This window comes from Bubalus kerabau, chromosome 9 (genome assembly GCF_029407905.1).
Source record: "Bubalus kerabau isolate K-KA32 ecotype Philippines breed swamp buffalo chromosome 9, PCC_UOA_SB_1v2, whole genome shotgun sequence".
NCBI classification, from domain to species: domain Eukaryota; kingdom Metazoa; phylum Chordata; class Mammalia; order Artiodactyla; family Bovidae; genus Bubalus; species Bubalus kerabau.
This window is the reverse complement of record NC_073632.1, coordinates 31518626-31526734: the sequence shown is the minus strand read 5'-3', so window position 1 is coordinate 31526734 and position 8109 is coordinate 31518626.

The following is an 8109-nucleotide window of genomic DNA, read 5'->3' as shown; positions in this document are numbered from 1 at the left end:
TTTATTTTTCTGGGGTCCAAAATCACTGCAGATGGTGACTGCAGCCATGAAATTAAAAGACACTTACTCCTTGGAAGAAAAGCTATGCCCAACCTAGACAGCATATTAAAAAGCAGATACATTACTTTGCCAACAAAGGTCTGTCTAGTCAAGGCTATGGTTTTTCCAGTGGTCATGTATGGATGTGAGAGTTGGACTGTGAAGAAGGCCAAGTGCCGAAGAATTGATGCTTTTGAGCTGTGGAGTTGGAGAAGACTCTTGAGAGTCCCTTGGACTGCAAGGAGATCCAACCAGTCCATCCTAAAGGAGATCAGTCCTGGGTGTTCATTGGAAGGACTGATGTTGAAGCTGAAACTCCAATACTTTGGCCACCTGATGCAAAGAGCTGACTCATTTGAAAGGACCCTGATGCTGGGAAAGATTGAGGGCAGGAGGAGAACGGGACAACAGAGGATAAGATGGTTGAATGGCATCACCGACTTGATGGACATGGGTTTGGGTGGACTCCGGGAGTTGGTGATGGACAGGGAGGCCTGGTGTGCTGCAGTTCATGGGGTTGCAAAGAGTTGGACAAGACTGAACTGATACTGATAGAGATAACTCCTAAGAAGCAGTCAACACTCAATAATAAAAAGACTAGAAAAATGGACTCCTGGTTCACATATAGGAAATATACACAACATTCAAGGCTGAATATGTCCAATACAAATGAAAGGTACATATCTTTTATTTCATTGAATAAAAAAGAAAATAAATTAGAGAGCAGAAATATACACTTGACTGTTTCCATGACAAGCATGGTGTACAGTCTCTTCTATTCACTAGCCCAGCTCAGAAAAGAAAGGATTTTCAAGGGCAGCAGTTGGGCTACCCTGGAAGAGCACTGCAATCTTTGTCTCCTTGTCACACAATGTTCCCCACAAAGCATTTCAGTGAGAAGGCAGTGAATTATAGAAAGCACTAATGCAGAAGTATGCGGGGACTTTCCTGGTGCTCCAGTGGTTAAGACTCCATGTTTCCACTGCAGGGGGCACAGGTTAGATCTTGGGTCAGGAAACTAAGACCTAATCTGTTGTGAGGCATGGCCAAAACAACAACAAAAATTTTAATAGAAAAAAGAAGTATGTGTAGGATATTATGGAACTATGGAAACTGGGCATCCAATCAGTTTGTGAAGGCAAAGAGGCAGGGCCCGGGGTCTCAAATGTCCTACTTGAATAAGCTCTGCTGAGAATTTGAACTTAATCCTAATGGTACAGAGAATTCTGTGGAGAGTTTTAAATAGAAGAGTCTGATCAGAGCTCTCTTCTAGAAAAATCACTTTGGCAACCATGCAGAGGATGGATTTGAGAGGAGTGAAGGTAGAAAGAGCGAGAGGAGTTAGGAGGCTCTAGAGGAGAGAAATGGCGAGGGCCAGGGGCTGTGAGCCACCCTGGAGGCTGTGAAGTTGGTGGGGGGCAGCTCCCACCCCGCCCCTCTGGCCCCTCTCTGGTCTGGGTGGCTTCATCCTCTTCTATGTGGTCCTGATGCTGCTGCTCTATGTCATCTACACTTGGCTCCTGGCTTCCTAGGATCTGGAGTCACTCCCCTCCCTACCTCCTTGCCCTATTTCTATTTAGACTCCCATGCCGCCTCCATCCTCAGCAGTGGTGCCTTCAGCCCCCACCAAAAACACTGGTGAACCCCCTCACCTCATAAACAATGACCTCAGAAGCCCTACTCTGGTGCCCCCAGACCCTGAGCCCCCAACCACTGGCTGCCCTCTTGTAACCCCTCAAATAATGACCTTCTACCCCATGCCAAGCGCTAGGGATGTAGGAATGAACAAGGCTGATGTTAGACAACATGCCAGTCATATGGCTTAAGGTCTATAAGGGGAAACAGAAATTAAATAATTACACAAACAGTTATTTACTTACTGTTGCAAAAAGGACTGGGAAGGCAAATATAATGTGCAGTAAGAATCTAAGAACGGGATAGTTTGGACGGTGGGGGGCGGGGGTGGTCAGCTGGTTGGAAAGTGGGTCAAACAAAAGTGCGGTTTGGGAAATGGTTACAGGAAGAGAGGAATGCTTGTGGGAAAGCAACTGGTACTAGAAGGGAACTGAAATAAATCCAGCGTGGCTCAGGCATTGTAAGCAACAGAAAGAGGCAGAGGGCTGGAAGTTGAGACCGGAATAGATTACAGGTGCTGCCACAAAACAAATAAAGGAGATTGTTATGCTCAAAGCAGCCTAAGGAGTGATTGAAGTTTTAGGCGGGAAAATGATCTCATCCATATAGATATACAGACATATGAGGGCTGCCCAGAGGGAAACTTATAAGAGGAATTATCAATGTATCGGACACAATAGTGGCTCATTCATCTTCAAGGGTTTTTTGTGTTTGTTTGCTTCAGTATATGCCATGTGGGATCTTAGCTACCCAACCAGGGCTCAAACATACACCCTGCATTGAAAGCACAGAGTCTTAATCACTCTAGTGCCAGGGAAGTTCCATCCTTTGAGTCTCTACTCAAGTGTCCCTCTTCCATGAACCCTGATCTTTGGCATCCTTTCTCAGGTTACACCACCACTCCTCACTCATTAAATTCCAGACCCCACACACTCTTCACTCTTGCATAGAACTTTTCCTTGACTAACATTTTGATAGTTTGCTTATTTGTTAACTTACTTTCTGTCTCCTCTTGCTAAAGTGTAAGCTCCACTGGGGAAAGGACATTTTTTTTTCCCTAGAAAGTGCCTGCCATATGGATTCTCAACAGATATTTGTTGAATTAATGGTGTATCACATCATTATTTAAAGTTATAACAAATGATGGCTGTTTACGTGTGCGTGATAAGTTGCTTTGGTCATGTCTGACTCTTTGCAGCCCTATGGACTGTAGCCCTCCAGGTGCCTCTGTCAACGGGATTCTCCAGGCAAGAATGGTGGAGTGGATTTCCAGCCTTCCATCGGGGTATCTTCCTGACCCAGGGATTGAACTCAAGACTCTTACGTCTCCTGTTGGCAGGCAGGGTTTTTACCACCAGCACCACCTGGGAAGCCCCATCAGTGTTTATACTAACTTTCATAACTAGGCAAAGCATATATGGTGATTTAATTCTTAAAAATGAAAATTCCTGCTGCAGCAGAAATTCATTGTCTCCTTATTCAAGTTTATGGACAGATGTTTTTAGTTGATAAAGTATCAAAACACTGAGTAAATTTTAGAAAGGAAAGAGTATGAAACGTGGTCAGGAATCATGAGTCACCATGACACCTTAGCTATTTCACAATGTTGGTACATATACCAGTCAAAATTGTTCTGCTGTGCTAACAAAATTATAGTATTTTCACAACACTGCAATGATTAACCTTTTAAAACTACTTTTGAAGAACGACTGAAGCCTTACTTGAAGGTGTTTGAAGAACTAATATGCAGTTGGCAAATTATAGCTTGTGACAATGTCTAGAATTCTTTGGAGAAAATCCAGTTGAACTGCAAAAAGTGCTGAAAAGTCTCCCTTTAATTTTCCTGTGTATCTGACCTCATATAATCAGAGGGATCTGAAATGTTTCCAAGTTTATTTCATAAAAAAAATTTTCCAGAAATAAAATCATTTCTACTGTCAATGTCATTACTACCCATGATTTCCCGTTCATTTTTTTTTTTATTAAACTCATTTATTGTTTTCAGTACCATGGTAGGTATCCGTCCCTTCGTTTATTAGCTCATGCATCGAACATTTATTTATCTGTACTGAGGAGAGACACAGATTTTATGAGGTAAAATGGGACAATTACATAGTCAGGAAATTTATCTGTAGAAACAATAAGAAGGCTTATATAAATAGAGGATGATATATTTCATTTTATAAAAGGAAAACACATTTAATTAGCTCCAGTTTTAAGTTACTTTGGCTGAAAGTAAGACAATGAGATTATAATTGAAAATCTTTATATTTAAGCATATGTAGATCTAGTAAACCAAATACAAACACCAAAATAATTGTTACTTCATTTCTATGTCTAGCGCTATAAAGAAATATGATTACATATGTATACTTTCTAAACCGCTTGAAGACAGCTTTCACATGACACTGTAGTGCACAATAATATGACTAAAACAAGGCAGAGTTCTTGCCGAGCTTTGTTTCTTGCCTCTGTGCCCATTTTGTGAAAGGAAGAAGAGTTAGTTGATCATTCATGTCCGACTCTTTACAACCCCATAGACTGTAGTCCATTAGTTTCCTCTGTCTGTGGAGTTCTCCAGGCAAGAATACTGGAGTGGGTTGCCATGCTCTTCTCCAGGGGATCTTCCCGACCCAGGGATTGAACCCAGCTCTCCTTCACCGCAGGCAGATTCTTTACTGCCTGAGCCACCAGGGAAGTCCCGTTTTTGGAAGCGGGGCTCTTTTATTCATCCTTGCAGAATCAGAGCTATTCCAAGTATGAACTAGCCAGGTAATATATTTTTTTAAATTTTAATTGGAGGCTAATTACTTTGCAATATTCTGTTGGTTTTTGCCATACATTAACATGAATCAGACATGGGTGTACATGTGTTCCCCATCCTGAATCCCCCTCCCATCTCCCTCCCCATCCCATCCCTCAGGGTCATCCCAGTGCATCAGCCCAGAGCACCCTGCCTCATGCATTGAACTTGGACTGGTGACCTATTTCACATATGATGATATACATGTTTCAATGCTATTCTCTCAAATCATCCCACCCTCGCTTTCTCCCACAGAGTCCAACAGTCTGTTCTTTACATCTGTGTCTCTTTTGCTGTCTCACATATAGGGTCATTATTACCATCTTTCTAAATTCCATATATATGTGTTAATATACTGTATTGGTGTTCTTCTTTCTGACTTAATTTGCTCTGTATAATAGGCTCCAGTTTCATCCACCTCATTAGAACTGATTCAAATGCATTCTTTTTAATAGCTGAGTCCTCCATGTTCAAGGTCAGGAGGGGCAGCTGTGAGGAGATACTCCTCTTCCAAGGTAAAGAGCAGTGGCTGTGCTTTGCTGGAGCAGCCGTGAAGAGATACCCCACGTCCAAGATAAGAGAAATCCAAGTAAGATGGTAGGTGTAGTGACAGGGCATCACAGGGCAGACACATCAACACCATAATCACAGAAAACTAGTCAATCTAATCACACTAGGACCACAGCCTTCTCTAACTCAATGAAACTAAGCCATGCCGTGTGCGGCCACCCAAGATGGGCGGGTCATGGTGGAGAGGTCTGACAGAATGTGGTCCACTGGAGAAGGGAATGGCAAACCACTTCAGTATTCTTGCCTTGAGAACCCCATGAATGGTATGAAAAGGCAAAATGATAGGATACTGAAAGAGAAACTCCCCGGGTCAGTAGGTGCCCAATATGTTATTGGATATCAGTGGAGAAATAACTCCAGAAAGAATGAAGGGATGGAGCCAAAGCAAAACAATACCCAGTTGTAGATGTGACTGGTGATAGAAGCAAGGTCTGATGCTGTAAAGAGCAAGATTGCATAGGAACCTGGAATGTTAGGTCCATGAATCAAGGCAAATTGGAAGTAGTCAAACAGGAGATGGCAAGAGTAAACGTTGACATTCTAGGAATTGGTGAACTAAAATGGACTGGAATGGTTGAATTTAACTCAGATGACCATTATATCTACTACTGTGGGCAGGAATCCCTTAGAAGAAATGGGTCGCCATCATGGTCAACAAAAGAGTCTGAAATGCAGTACTTGGAAGCAATCTCAAAAATGACAGAATGATCTCTGTTCATTTCCAAGGCAAACCATTCGATATCATAGTAATCCAAGTCTATGCCCCGACCAGTAATGCTGAAGAAGCTGAAGATGAATGGTTCTATGAAGACCTACAAGTGCTTTTAGAACTAACACCCAAAAAAGATGTCCTTTTCATTATAGGGGACTGGAATGCAAAAGTAGGAAGTCAAGAAACACCTGGGGTAACCGGCAAATTTGGCCTTGGAATACGGAATGAAGCAGGGAAAAGACTAATAGTTTTGCCAAGAAAACGCACTGGTCATAGCAAACACCCTCTTCCAACAGCACAAGAGAAGACTCTACAGATGGACATCCTCAGATGGTCAACTTTGAAATCAGATTGATTATATTCTTTGCAGCCAAAGATGGAGAAGCTCTATACAGTCAACAAAAACAAGACCAGGAGCTAACTGTGGCTCAGATCATGAACTCCTTATTGCCAAATTCAGACTTAAATTGAAGAAAGTAGGGGAAACCACTAGACCATTCAAGTATGACCTAAATCAAATCCCTTATGTTTATACAGTGGAAGTGAGAAATAGATTTAAGGGACTAGATCTGATAGATAGAGTGCCTGATGAACTATGGACAGAGGTTCATGACATTGTACAGGAGACAGGGATCAAGACCATCCCCATGGAAAAGAAATGCAAAAAAGCAAAATGGCTGTCTGGGGAGGCCTTACAAATAGCTGTGAAAAGAAGAGAAGCCAAAAGCAAAGGAGAAAAGGAAAGATATAAGCATCTGAATGCAGAGTTCCAAAGAATAGCAAGGAGAGATAAGAAAGCCTTCCTCAGCAATCAATGCAAAGAAATAGAGGAAAACAACAGAATGGGAAAGACTAGAGATCTCTTCAAGAATATTAGAGATACTAAGGGAAACTTTCATGCAAAGATGGGCTCGATAAAGGACAGAAATGGTATGGACCTAACAGAAGCAGAAGATATTAAGAAGAGGTGGCAAGAATACACAGAAGAACTGTACAAAAAAGATCTTCACGACCCAGATTATCACGATGGTGTGATCACTCACCTAGAGCTAGACATCCTGGAATGTGAAGTCAAGTGGGCCTTAGAAAGCATCACTATGAACAAAGCTAGTGGAGGTGATGGAATTCCAGTTGAGCTATTTCAAATCCTGAAAGATGATGCTGTGAAAGTGCTGCACTCAATATGCCAGCAAATTTGGAAAACTCAGCAGTGGCCACAGGACTGGAAAAGGTCAGTTTTCATTCCAATCCCAAAGAAAGGCAATGCCAAAGAGTGCTCAAACTACCGCACAATTGCACTCATCTCACATGCTAGTAAAGTAATGCTCAAAATTCTCCAAGCCAGGCTTCAGCAATACATGAACTGTGAACTTCCAGATGTTCAAGCTGGTTTTGGAAAAGGCAGAGGAACCAGAGATCAAATTGCCAACATCTGCTGGATCATCGAAAAAGCAAGAGAGTTCCAGAAAAACATCTATTTCTGCTTTATTGACTATGCCAAAGCCTTTGACTGTGTGGATCACAAGAAACTGTGGAAAATTCTGAAAGAGATGGGAATACCACACCACCTGACCTGCCTCTTGAGAAATCTATATGCAGGTCAGGAAGCAACAGTTAGAACTGAACATGGAACAACAGACTGGTTCCAAATAGGAAAAGGAGTATGTCAAGGCTGTATATTGTCACCCTGCTTATTTAACATATATGCAGAGTACATCATGAGAAACGCTGGGCTGGAAGAAGCACAAGCTGGAATCAAGATTGCTGGGAGAAATATCAATAACCTCAGATATGCAGATGACACTACCCTTATGGCAGAAAGTGAAGAGGAATTAAAAAGTCTCTTGATGAAAGTGAAAGAGGAGAGTGAAAAGGTTGGCTTAAAGCTCAACATTCAGAAAACAAAGATCATGGCATCCAGTCCCATCACTTCATGGGAAATAGATGGGTAAACAGTGGAAACAGTGTCAGACTTTATTTTGGGGGGCTCCAAAATCACTACAGATGGTGATTGCAGCCATGAAATTAAAAGACGCTTACTCCTTGGAAGAAAAGCTATGACCAACCTAGACGCATATTCAAAAGCAGAGACATTACTTTGCCAACAAAGGTCTGTCTAGTCAAGGCTATGGCTTTTCCACTGGTCATGTATGGATGTGAGAGTTGGACTGTGAAGAAGGCCAAGTGCCGAAGAATTGATGCTTTTGAACTGTGGTGTTGGAGAAGACTCTTGAGAGTCCCTTGGACTGCAAAGAGATCCAACCAGTCCATTCTAAAGGAGATCAGTCCTGGGTGTTCATTGGAAGGAATGATACTAAAGCTGAAACTCCAATACTTTGGCCACCTCATG